Source organism: Anser brachyrhynchus (assembly GCF_964034855.1).
Source record: "Anser brachyrhynchus genome assembly, chromosome: 14".
NCBI lineage: Eukaryota > Metazoa > Chordata > Aves > Anseriformes > Anatidae > Anser > Anser brachyrhynchus.
The window spans coordinates 16,213,620-16,227,641 of record NC_137709.1 but is presented as its reverse complement, the minus strand read 5'-3'; the positions used below and the strand labels follow the sequence as shown (position 1 = coordinate 16,227,641).

At 38.2% G+C, this 14,022-nt stretch overlaps 1 protein-coding gene across 47 annotated transcripts in view; it reads left to right on the top strand.

Moving 5' to 3' along the window:
- TENM2 (teneurin transmembrane protein 2) overlaps positions 1-14,022 on the top strand; it is a 1,469,731-nt gene that overhangs the window by 1,252,864 nt on the left and 202,845 nt on the right. The gene's annotated exons all lie outside the window — the stretch shown is intronic.

Genomic DNA, 14,022 nt, shown 5'->3' with positions numbered 1-14,022 from the left:
ATCAAAACAAAGAAGCATTATTTGTTGCTTATATTTTTGAACATAAACATCTGTTGTGCAGTTTCTGTCTATTTAACTAGAAACTCTAAGTTCATATTTGTAAACGGTTATATCTTAAATGCAGTTTCTGACCTGCTCAAGGTCTCTTTCTAATGCACAATACAGGTCTGAACAGCATTGGATACACTATGAGGTGTGGAACTTTTTGCCTTTGTGGGTGCGTACAGTAGATTTAAATGATGCCCTGTAAACAGTGGCTGGTGGTGTGTGGTGGGAAGATGAGGCAATGGGCAGAAGTTGAAAAATAAAAGATTCAGAGTGGATATAAGGTTAAATGTTGTCCCTAAGCATTGGATTGGAATAGGTGCCTGGAAGCCCGTGCAGTCTCTGTGCTTGGAGGTTTTCAAGAACATAGCTAAAATCCTGAGCTACCTGGTCTGACCTCAGAGCTGTCCTGGTTTGGCAGGAGGTTGGATTATGGGCATCCTGAGCTGCCTTCCAACCTGAACTGTCCTTTAATCCCATGATCCCTTTCCTATCTGAGATATTTTAAAACGGACAAATAATAATTCAGAGATTGAGCATGTTAGCTTTGTTTTGAGATTTGAGGGTGGAAAATATATGGTGTTTTGCTTGTTTTTGTTTTAGAGAGATTTGGGGTGATCTCAGGAGCTGCAAACCTCAAAATGGGAAATTCAGTAGAAACTACAGAAATTCCTAAAACAAAAAGTGGCTATGTAGGTAACGTTCTATTTTTGAATCAGCATAGCTTCTGTAAAGGTTAGTACTGTCTTAGAAACCTTCATGAGTTCTTTGAAGGGGTTAGCGATTTGTGAGTAAGGGTGATCTAGTTGATGAAGTGTCTTTGTATTTTCAGAAGGCTCTCAGCAAAATCTGTCACTTAGTGCTTTTAAGGAAACTAAATTACTGTAGGGTAAGAGGGAAGGTCCCTGCATGGTAAGTAGCTGTTTGAAAGGCAGTAAGCAGAGGCTGGAGTTCCCTAATGAATTTTCATGGTTCTTGAAGATACCTGGAGAAGATGGTGAGCTGTGGGAAGGAAAGGTAGATGATGACAGGGCTGTGAGAACAAGATCAGACTGTGAAGAATCACAAAAGGACATTGTGAGACCAATTAACAGCAATAAAATGGCAGAAGACATTCAGAGCAGAGGAAAGTGATGCTCATGGAGAATGCAGTTCTGGTTTGCAGGTTGGTGATGGACCATTACCAGTCAGGAGTAAGTCCTTGGGGATATGTGTGCTTCTTCTCAGAGCTTGGGAACACGTGAATGTTGGCAGCTGAAAAAAAAAAATAAAGAACAAAAACAGCACATGGTTTGGATAAAGGATGTGGTTGGTCAAACAGATTAGAAGGGATTAAAAGGGAATGGTAAGAGTGGCTGGAAGAGAAAGACATAGAGGGTTGCTAAGTAGAAGAAAATCACAGTAGAGAATATGAACTAAAAATAGAGACTTGAAGGATACTTGAACACTGAGTACTTGGTTTCCAGCAGCACCTGTAAATACCAAGGGTGAACCAGCAGGGCTTTTCTTATCAAGTCAAACAAAGGTATTTGCAGTAAAAGAACGTCTGAAAATTTAATGGAGTTTTAAATACTAGTCATTGTTTATTTGAAAATATTTTAAAGAAAAATTTAAGGCTTTCTGTTTCACACTTGTGACTTTGGACTGTCACAAGGAACCTTTTTGGCATCTTCAGCTATGTTTTGATTTGCTTATGTATGTCTGACTTGTTCTTTCTGTGTTTTAACATTTTCCTCCAAAATATTCCATTTTCTTCTTTAATAATCTCTTGCATAATATATTATGGCTTGCTTTTAATTTTCAGTGCATAGAAAAAAGCGTAATTGATCAGCACTGAGACTGTTTTATAGCATATGCTCTTCTAGACCAACTCATAAGTGTTTTCTATGTATTTTTTTTCTGTAGTTCTCAAAATGTTTCCTTTAGAGAGTTTTTAAGAAAATGCCACAGACAGTGACATACACTTCAAATTGGAAAAGCTTACTTTTTTGTCCCATCCTTCTTCTTTAAAGGCTTTCAGAGTAACTTTTACCATCTACATGATGTGGAAATGTAGACTGCTTTTTTACTTAATTTCTATTATTTTATTTTTTAAAATCTGTTTTAGGGCCTTTGTAAACTTAGCAACAGAGATCCAGATATTTTGAAGAGATTAGATTAAACCAAATATTTTGTTTAAATTTGGGTTTGGATTAAAAAGAAAGATTTGAAGATATTTAGATTTAAGGCTTAGATTCCACGTAATATATGTTTATTAATAAATATTTGCTAGCACTCTCTAGGTTCTTCTTTTAAATATCTCTTCAGTGGTCTTCAAAGTGCATACTGAAGATGAAATACTTGCAGAAGACTGATTACATTATATGGGTTTCTTGCTTGATTGTACACTTATGCTTGCTTGAGCCTCTGCAATTATAGGTTGTCTCCTCAACAAGTTTAAGATGGGTCCTCTTGGATATGAGGTGATAGTCATCCATATGTACCATGCTGTGCCCTTCACAATAGCCATTCTTGATAGGTTTGGAAAATTCATTTGTTTAAAAAAAAAAAAAAACTAATCAAATTTTCCATCAAATGAGCAATCTATTGTTGATATTATGAAGGCCTTTAATCTACAATAAATCTTTGTTAGAACTCATCAGAGCTTCTAGTTTGAGAGAAATGTGATTATAGCACTCTTAAAATGACATTACATCATCGGGGTGATTGGTTTATCATTTGGAGAAGCGACATCAATCATAACTAGCATAACCACACAGTAAATGAATTCAACCTTTCTACTGCAGAACAATGACACAATAATTGCTCAAAATCAGACTTAAAATGAAATCAGAAAATGCACTTTCTTTAAATATGATGTTAACCTAATGGAATATGTTATTAAAAATCATGTTTGAGGAAATTCTATGTAATTAAAAATATGTGAAAATGTATTCCTTTTTTCCTCTCATTAAAACCTGATTTCAGTTGCAGAATCATTTTCTATGCAACAGATATTATGCTGTTTTTAATTGAACTCCCATCACTTACATTCCTCCACTTGTATTTCTTAATATAATATGCAACACAATTATATGTGATGAAGGACAAGAGGTTTTTGAAAGCTGATGCACCTGCTGATAGTATTTTGAAAAACACAAATATTATAGAAGGAAATGATACCTTTTATACATGAAACGGTAGTGAATTTTTTTTCCTTTTACTAGAAGGTCAGGTCCTGTCACACCATTTTCTAGCATGGTTTCTTAGAGCTAACAGTAAGAATAGGTTTATTTCTTCTCCCTGTATACGTTTTATGTATTTTCTTTCTAGCAAGGTAAGGTGACTCATCTTGCTGGAATGGCATTGTGATGGCTTCAAGCGCGATACAATAGAACAGGTTGTTTTGCAGTCTTACAGAGAAAAAAAAAAGATTTTTTTTGTTGTTGTTGCCAGCAGGTTTGCTTTAATATATATGTATTTTATGTAAGGTTTACAGTTATTAAACCAAATTCTAGAATGCCAACAAATAAGAGTGCTTTTTTTTTTTTTCCCCCAGCCTGAGTAAAGCACCTAGGATATACCTGCTTGCACAATAGTTATCAGTCTAATGGAGCCATAATTGGATGCATTCATCATCTTCAGCCATTCTAACAATGAGAAAGTAGATGCAGAATGGTTTGGGGAATATTTTGAATTTGGGAAAAGAATGCTTCTAGACCCTGAGAATGTGCATTAGACAGAGTCATGTGGTTCCCAGGAGGGTATTGAAGTTTAACTGGCATGAGGATCGAGCCCAGTTTTTCAGTGCAAACATGTCTTTTTAGCTCAGAGAAAATAATATACAGCGTTTGGCTCGATGTAAGAGTATTTGCCCACAGAGTAGTTTGGACATCACTTAGAAGACAGGGTTTGCTTTTGATTTTTCACAAGCAGTTATTGGCAGCAAGGAGAGAGGAATGGAGGAACAGGTTGGCTTGAATTAAATAATTGTTGTTTGGTGTTGTCTATGAGTTAGACTTGAAGTAAAATGTAATCAATTCCTTGTGTTTATGACCCCAGTTTACTGTAATTTATTATCAATATTCATTATATTCAGTATAAATATTTAGAAGGCTCTCCTGCAATCGACAGATAATACCTTTTTCTAGTATTTCATAATTATTGTGTAATTTAATCCACACAAACCACCTCCTTGTAGTAGGTAAATTTTATTTTTTTTCTTCCCTGAAGGAAGCCAGAACTTTCATTAATACATTGTAGCCGGAGGTCTTTTTTGAGATCCTGCGCTGGGAGTGCTTGGAAGTGCTCTACAGTCTGGCATATCAAATAAACGTATTTCCAGTTTCTAGTGTTTAATGTAAACCCATACAAAAGAAGTTATCTTCAAGAAATAAATGAATTCTATAGAAAAATAATTGTATCTCCTTCAGATGATTAAGTATCACCCCATACTGAATGGAGAAAGCCAATTTACAGGATAGAAAATAAAGTAGCAGCAACAAGAATCTAGAATTTTTTCTCGTAAAGGCTTGACTTTGTCTTACTTACAGACTAAATAAAGGGGTTTGGATATCTCAGTAGGCAGCATCTTCATCTTTTTGCCATGGGTTTAAGCTGTAGATAAGACGCCTAGGCATGCATGGCTGTCCCAGCATGAGGCCCAGTTGCTGGATTGCTAAAAGAACTCTTCCGCAACTTACTGGGCTCAGCACAGAGACCTTTAAAATTCTGACAGGAATCAGAGGAAATTCCACAGAGGGAGGTACCAAGTCCTGCACCTGGCGAGGAATAACCCCTGCAGCAGCATGCACTGGGGGCTGAAGTGCGCCTGCAGGCCATAAGCCAACACACATCGACCATAAGCCAAAAACAACATACCCTTGGGGCAGGAAAGTCAGCGGCAACCTGGGCTGCCAGCAAGTCAAGGGATCACCCCGGTGAGATGCATCTGAAGGGCTGGGTCTGTGCTGGGCTCCCCAGTGTGCCAGAGAGGTGGACTTACTGGCTTTGGGGTGGGCCACTGATCACTGAGGTGATCAAGGGCTTGAAGCACAGCTAATGCACCGGGCGAGGCTGAGAGCCGGGGCTGGACAGCCTGGAGAAGAACGGGGACAGGGGGTTGTACCAGTGTACGTTAATACCCAACGGGGAAGAAGAGGGAGCCAGGCTCTACTCAGTGGTGTCTGCTGACAGGGCAAGAGGCAATGGGCACAAGTGGAAATACAGAAATTATGGTTTAATTTATGGTTTATAAGAAGGTGTTTTGGGTTGTCCTTGGTTGTTTTTGTTTTGTTTTGCTTTCATTGTTGGTGTTTGTTTTAATAGTACACCATGAAGGTGATCAAACAGGTTGCCAGAGAGGCTGCGAAGTCTGTGTCCTTGGAAATACTCAAAATCTGACTGGGCACAGCAACCTGCTCTTGCTGACCCTGCTTTGAGTACATGATCTGTTTAAAACAAGCCTGGGCTCTTCTTTTGTTTTACTTTGTTTATTTGTGTGTTTGTTTTCTTTCAATCTCTGTGCATGGCTTCCGAGGTCATATGGGGAGGAACAGAAACTAGGAAGAAAAGTTTTGGCCTTCACCACCGTCACTTTGCTGTCATAACAACTGTATGCATTTGTGAAAAGTTCAGCATCTCTTTCTGAAACCTCTTTCAGAATCTTTCAGAATATTTCATTTTAGACTTTGCTAAGTTATGCTTAGGTCAGCAACAGTTGAAACCAGTTAAGGTTCCATGGAGCCAGTAGTAATTACTGTTGTTATTATTTTATATAGATGCTAATCTCTACTTCCAAAAGGCAGCCTTGTATTACCTCTGTGTATACAATTATTTGGGGAACAGTCCTTCCTATGCAATATATTCGCATAGAAATACCATAAGCATTTTTTTTCTGATGACATTTTACAACAGCGCAAACAAGAGTTGCAGATTGATTGTTTTAATTTCTGTTTCCAAATTAAGAGAAAATTATGTGCGTCTGTTTCTGGTTTCATTATTATTATTGAGAATTCTGGTGCTATCAGCTTTTTTCCCAGTTGGCACCCATGGCTGTTATGTGGTGTCCCAGAGGCAGAAGAAAGCAAAACTAACTTGAAAAATTCTTTCCTCAGTATTTCAGTGGGTTACAAAGTCCAATAAAGATTTCTTTATTACAGTAGATAGGACTGAACAGAAACTAAAACCTGTTGTTTTCTCAGTGTTTATGCTGTGAGGAATGGCTCCTAGCTTTCAGGTTTTACACAGTAGCCTCTTTCTATGCATATCATTTTGAACTGAGTTTGTGTGTTTAGCTATAAGGTCCTTAAATTTATATTTTTTATTTTGCCATTTGTTTTAATACCTAATTTTTCTAAATCCTGAATGGCCGCTCACACTTTAGTCGTCTGTTGAATTTCTTGAGCACTAAGTCTAAATTTAGAGCTTTGGGCTGGAATGGAAGTAGAGGAGCAGCATGATCAGTGTTTTCACATCGAAACTGAAGGGTGTACTTTTTCTCAAGTATTAGCTCCATGTTGCTGCAACTATTACTGATATTATTGTTGGTGCTAATCTGTGTAGCATATGTTGACGATGCCAGCAGATGTCTGAATTTCAGCCAGAAGACTTGATTCTAGCTTTTAGATATTGCAGAAACATTGTATTTATTAATTTATGAATTCATAACAGATGAACAAATCTCAAGCAGAAGGTTGTGTGGTAATAAAAAAAAAAAAAAAGATAATGCACTACAAAAAGGTATACAATCAAGAACAGATTCTAATTCTATTGTTTCTGCATTCTTCTTAAGCCCACCATGGTACTGAGAGCTGCAGAGATTTTCCTTAGCTCCATTTGAGTTTAATGCTGATGCTTGTGTTAAACTGGCAGCCTGTTGTAATAGCAGCAGCACAGCAAAGCAGTAAGAGTAGTAACTTTCCAGGGTTCTGTTTCTCCAGGATGTTACTCTGCTGTTTTCTGATACCTCCCATAATGGCCGGGAAATAATTCAGTTAATATGGCCAGCTTGGCCTTGGCTTTTCTCATTACTGAGCCTTATTTTGTCCCCTAGCCGCTAGTCTGAGGTCACCGATAAATGTCACACATTTGAAATTTAAACACTGGATATTGTTGTTCATGCCATTGTGCCAAGAAAATGAATGCCTAAACATGGTGCCTTGCTTGAAAACTGAAAGGTCTTGTGGATATAATAATTTTAACTCTCTCTCTCCCCCTCCCTATGCTAAGCCCAGCAGTTGTTTAAGTTCAGGTGAGGTACTTTTTCCTTTGTGTGTATAAAAAAAGAAGCACCTATAACAGTTCTTGTTAATGCTATCTGGTGTAAGTTATGTTGTATAGGAAATAATTTCTCAGGCTTTCTAATAATGTTTTGGTACAGTTTTAATCTTCTGAACTACACCTCCTTTCTCATTGGCAACGACAGAGTCCTAACAACTTCCGTAGTGGATTCTGCAGCTGTTCACATGGAAGGGCAACATTTAGAAATCATTCCATATTTTTAACTGTCACCAACACAATTTGGTGGCTGATTCAAAGTGATCAATCAAGCACGTGTAAGCCAGGTGCATTTCAGACTGTAAAACTGAAAACCTGAAATTTACAATATCATTTTTTTGAGAATTTTTTGCAATATTTGTCACAGGAAGTGTCATGAATTTTTTGTTTGCTCTTAGTATGAGTTGTTGGGATTTTTCTTTGTTTATATTTAATAATAATGAAAATGTGAATCAATTCATCCTTTCTCCCTATAAATCCAAATATATGATGTTACAAACATCTTAAAGGCAAGGAGACACTTTCCATCTGAGTCAATATTCAATCTTACAGATTTCCTCTTTTTGATAAGGCAAAGCTATAGACTTCTGCTTTATTTAAATGATAAATTGTAAATTTATCTAGCACTAAATTATTATTCCTGGTTATATAGTTACTTGAATAGATTTACAGTTATACAGTACCTATTTTTGATATGCTTATAAACTTCAGCACTACATAAGACAAATCTGTAAATGTGGCATTGATTGGCCAGGTGTTAACATCTTTAGAAACTTGAGTTTGTCTTCATATAAAGCATGACACGATCAATAGAAATTATGATTTTTTTTCCTGTAGGCAATGTTCAATCTTACATTAAAGACTACAAAAGATGGAGAACTTGCCACATCTCTGGAGAAACTGCTCAGTGCTCATTAATTATTCTATTATCTTTTTTTTTTTCCATTCACACCTAACTCCTTGCCTCACAGTTCTCACAAGCATGTCTTTTATATCCCTTCAGCATAAAAAAAAAGGAATCTGAACTCTGTCATTTTACTCTGTTTACCTGCAGCAGCCCTACTGCCCTCTGGACGTATTTACACTGAAAGGGTTTGCAGATAGAGCTTTATTGATGAAACCCACTACTGAAAATACAGCTCACCCCAGCACAGTATGTTCTGTTACTTCTTAATCCAATTCCTTAAATGGATTAAGCAATATTGTAAAAAGGAGTCTTTTGCTTGCATCACTGCATTTTCTGCTGGGTTTTGCTAATGATCCTTTTGTAGACCAGGATTTTGTCTTTCTCCCAGTCTCAAGTTCAACAGCAACCTTGTGCAGCCACCATTACGGTATAAATGTGAAGTGTGTGGTTCGTCCATTAAACAGCTGCTTTATTTTGATGCAGATTTACCAATATTCCCTTTTAGAGGGAGCATGATGGAGATGCACACCATGGGGTTTATTTTGGGAGGCCAATTAAATATTCAGAGATTTCAGTGTGATGTGATGTGTTCAGAGCTGAGCATGGCATTGTAGCTTTGTTCTGTCTGCGGTGAGGCCGTTAACCCGCATCACGTCTGTGTACAGCTGGCTTACAGAGCTCTAAAGCTTTGGGAACAGGAGGAGTTTGACCAGTGTAAGTCTTGAAGTGACCAATTCCTTCTTACTGCATACTAAAACTAGAGATGAGGGGTTATTTTGCTCACATAAGTTGATCAACCAAAGAATGTTGGCTTCTTTTACAAATGTATGTCATTTATTTTTCTGCCAGATTCTTACACAGAAAACCTGAAGAGTTGAATGTCTGTAAGATTTGATTACTGGACTTCTAAATGCTTACTTTGTCAGGCATCAACATCATGTCATGGGGGGAATCCTGTTCCTTTTTGCCAGCTCCCTGAATGTTTCCACAGCTCAATCTGTGGCATTCACGCATGAATGGGGTTGCATGTCTCTCTGTTCCATTTCATTGGATTCTGGGTTTTTCTTACAGGCTGTAGCAGTGCTGCACTTGCTCCCAGTTCCCTAGGTTGCTTTTATTGCAGTGACCTTTTCTGTCTATGTAGGGTGCTGTTTGTCATTCAGCTCTCCTTTGGTCCCTGCCTCGCCCCCACCAAGGTATTGCCTTACTTGTCCCTCCTTTATCATAGTTCCTTTCTGCTTAATGCATTTGTGTCAGGTATCATAGGGCTGTAACAGTGTGATTTTCAGTAGCTGAGCTTTTCTCTCCTTTTACTCAGGTCAGCTCTAACGATTTGTGAGATAAATAAATAGATCCACACAAGCAGAAACATGAAGGTATATTTATAGTTATAGCGACACAGATTGTGCTCATCTTACATATCTGGAATCTGAAAAAAGTAGTAAATCCAAAGGGGGAAAAAAATGCAACTTAATATGGAAGTTGTATTGTTTTGAGAGGACTCCTTGTCCTTGGTGATCTGTTAATTTAAGAACAAAAACTGGAACACCAGTGCAGGTATAGCAGTCTGTGTAAAGCAAAACCCCCAAAGCTAGGGAGTCTTACCCTGCTCTGCCTCTTTCTCACGAATCTGCCAAAGAGGGACTTGCTTACCGTGAACTACCATGCCCCCAAACTTCCACTGTTAGTACAACGGAAAAGTTCAGTATTGTATCAGTACTTCATAAGAAAAAGAATTCTGACCTTGTTATTTTGAAACATCTTTCTTGGTCTTAAAGCTCCAAACGCGGGGGACAGCTGTTGGTATAGGGTAGTGATGGTTCTAGGCTAAGTAGCTTTCGTGATGGTAATTTAATCCTTCCTCTGAAGAACTGAGGTTACTTCATTGTTAACTAGACTATGTACTTCGGATTTATATTAAATTTCCAGGGATAAAAGAGTGGAGAGCAGCTGTGTTTTGTCGTTGTGTGTTTTTCTGTCACAGACCTTGAACTTGTTGTCAGACGAGTTTCCATCGCCTAGTTCTGCTGTACTTTGCCTAAGGTGTCTTTAACCTTGGGCATTTCATCCATTTGTGTGTCATTGCACATGTGTAAATCAAGTAAAATACAGCTTCACTCTTACAAAGAGCCAGTGCAGTTTACTCAAATACAAAGAAATGGAGGCAGAAAAATAGCTCATTTATTTCTCTCACTTTTCACAAAACTATACAAGCTTTTCCTGCTGTTCAAATTAAATAAAATGAGAAGTCTCAACTGCTAGTTTGCAATATGTAGGGACAACTCAAAAACATGGACTTTAGTGCTGTACACTTAATTAAATCTTTAATGTACAGGCTATGGTAATTATTTCGGGTTTAAAAATATTTTTTCTACTGGAATCACTGGGAGTTTTGCACACCAGACACCAAGCTAACTCCTCAGTTAATGCACTCTGTAACAAAGCGTAAAACGATCTGTCTAGCAAGACGTAGGCTTTGAGCCTGTTTGTTAATATTTATTCCCGCAAACAGGTGGATAATTGTTTCACTCAATACAGATCTGTCAATAATAGGGAGCAGTAAATGTGGAAAGGTGTAAAATCTTCATGAGTGTGTGAGTTTTGGGTTTCTGAAAGCATAATTTACAAAGCCAAGTATAGGGAGTTTGTGCGGTTAGAGCCCAACTGGTAAATGATGGCTTTGAATTATTCCATTACATGGTGAGGAAGAGGATTGGGACTGGGACGGTGTGGAAGTGCGTATATAAATCCTTAGTGACCCTGAGAAACAAACTCCATCGGCTCCTGGCACCTGTGTTTACAACATAGCTGAAACCTTGGAGCAGCAGCACTGCATTTCAACATATCTCCACCCTTAGTTATGGGAACTACCTAAAGCACAAGGGTCCTGCTTGAATTGTCCATGACATGAAGTGTGCCTAATTCAGCTACACGTTGGTCATTCCTATTTTCTTACACTTGTGTGATCTGCATGAGCTCAATCCCATGCAGCCAGAATGGAGGTTCATCACGCGCGGTGCCTTCCTTACAGGTACTGCCCGCAGTTGCCCTCTGTGGCACGCGGAGGGCTCTGCTTCCTTCAGCACATGCGCTGCCAGGTCAGCGGCCTGACCAAGCACCATCGTGTAGCGAACGCCCTGAGACTGACTGTTGATAGCTTTTGAAATATAATTCCGGCCTCTGCAACATCCTGTAGCAATTGGGTCCGTAGTTTGGGTGAGAAGCTGCTTTCCCTTTTTTGTTTTAACCTTTTCTCCTGATAGTTTTAGTGGATGCTGTTTAGTTCGTGAAATATGAAAAAATAATACCAGAGTTCTCCATCTTTTCCATCTGCAGTAGTTTGGTTTTGAAGTGTCCTCATAGATCCTTTCCTCTGATGGAAACTATTCTGTACTTAGGATTATTCTTTTGCCTTTCTCCAAAGTCGTTCTACTTCAGGAACACGTTTTCTGAGATAAATCACTTGTATTTCTAGGAATATCGCTCTATACATTTCCTGGGGAGTATATACAGCTCTGAGAATAACAGAGTTCAGGTTAACCCCTCTCTAGATTTGAATTAGTTGACTTTAAATGGAAAGGGTATGTATAAAAAGGGGAGTAAAGCAGAGGGGAAAAAAAAAAGGCAATTTCTAAGTCTGACGTGAAATGAAAAAAAAAATCTGAACTTTTCAGTTTGTAAATTTGGCTAGGAAGAGAGAGATGAATAATTTCACTCTAAAGTAGATGTGCCTTTTTAGTTTCAGCCTTTTTGTTTAAATCCCTTTCAGTCTGGGTTAAGGGAAAAAAATAAATAACTTCTAAAAAATTCCTTAAAATGAAATACTTGCTTAAAGATCTTCCACATTAAATGGTTCAACATTTTGAAAATGAAATAACTGTTGTTTTAATTAGATGTTTTTGCATTTTCCAAATCCCTTCTCCCCTCCTCCCCAATCTCTCTCAGCTAAAATTGTAGCAAAAATTAATTAGATACTCGTGAATATTTATCTCATTGCACTAGGGAGAAACCAGGTAAAGAATAGCTATGCTAAAATCCAGTTAGTAGGTAGACATGGCAAGGCCAGTCAGTTATACCTGCATGTGTTATACCTCTGTGCAGCTGGAGAGGGGGTGCAAGGCAAACCAGACTGCCTTGAAGAAGAGGAGGAATTTCCAGGACTGAGTTTCTGATTTGAGGCTGTGACTCTTAGGCATGATGAGATTTTGGAGACCAGTGTGTCTGAGCAGAGAACTGGTTGCTCTGGTATGGCAGAAAGGCTGGTGAGGGATTGTATTTATAAAACTAATCTGAGGAAAAGACTGCAGAGACTGGCTAGAAACCAAATTTAAAAAGCATACTGTCAGCAAGTAAAGCCTAATCCATCCACACAGGTACCACAGCCCTTTCATCCAAATCATTTATAAAGGAAAGTTGTATAGTATAAATCACTAGAAAGAGTCGTCCAGAAATACAGAGATGCCCACAAAACTTATTTCCTCACTTTTATTTCCAACCACATACTGGTTCTTCTAAATACTTTTTTTTTTCTTTTCTCTTTCATTGTTGACAACTGGAAAGATTCCACGTTCTTCATCCCTGAATTCCTCGGAGACCATGCCAGAAAAGCAAATGCATTAGAGAATCTTGTGTCATTTTCTTGTTTTTGTTTTTTTTTTTGGAACAATTTCCATTAATATCCCACTGTCACAAAGCAACTGCTACTGTTTCACAGCTCTTTATGATGGCAGTTTTGCTTTGGGGAGGTTCAGGGATTGCTCATTGAGACCCAGAATCCCGACAGCACAGACAGCTCCTCTGGGGAACATGAACTTCAACTGTTCAGTCAAGTTTAGTTAAGGTGATTGCAACTTCCTGAGGTTTAACACTGAAATTTCTTTGAGCCAATTAGTACTGGTCGGACTTGCTGGATCAACAGCCTTTGTGTTCAATGCTTTCTTCTTAGGGTAGTATAGGTTTGTCTACAGAGCGCTACTTTCTGCATATGATAGGGAGATTCAGTTCAAATTCCCAAGGTGTTCTGCAGACCAAAATTCACTTGGTTTGATGTTTGTTCTTTCAGGGTGTGGGGTGGTTGATTTTGTTGTTGTTTGCTTGCTTTTTTAGCTAGGTGTTTAAATACATACATTGAATATAATGTCATCTTTTTGAGAATATTTATCTTGAACTGTTTTTTAATAACCAGTCTGTTAGGTTGAGTTGATTATCGAACAAATACGTCACAGCTGGTTCTTTTCAGGAATTAATGCTCTAGCATGTTGACTTCTTCTAGCATGTAAGACCTACAGAAATACCACCATTGGATCTGCGGTTTAAGTATTTTGAGTTTCCAGGATATTTTCTCAGGTTGCTTTATGAGAAAGGTTCTAAAAAGTCTGAGAATATTGTAGTGAGGTTATAACATTCCTGACCCTGGTCCCTGGTTCTAGCATAATGTTATCAAAGAACATGAGGTAAAAAAAAAAAAAAAAAAAAAGTATAAGTTTTTCTTTCCATAGTTTTACACACCCAACCCACACCATGTTTCCTAAGACCAAACCTCTCAGCATCTTACCCCCATCCCCAGCCCGAACAACCGTGAGACTTGTGTTCGTTTTTCAGATGAAGTTTTATCTTCTCACTGCCAGGCAAACACAGAGCAGATGTCACAAACTAGACCGCAGCTGAGCCACGAGAGCAGGAGTCTCGCCTTGCAGGGCTACTACATTCCTGTAGGGATTTCCAAGTTCTGTGTAAAGCACATATGTATTTTATAAGTTTTGATGCTTTCTCCACCTTCAGTTTACACTCTGAAATCTGTTGAAGATATGAGA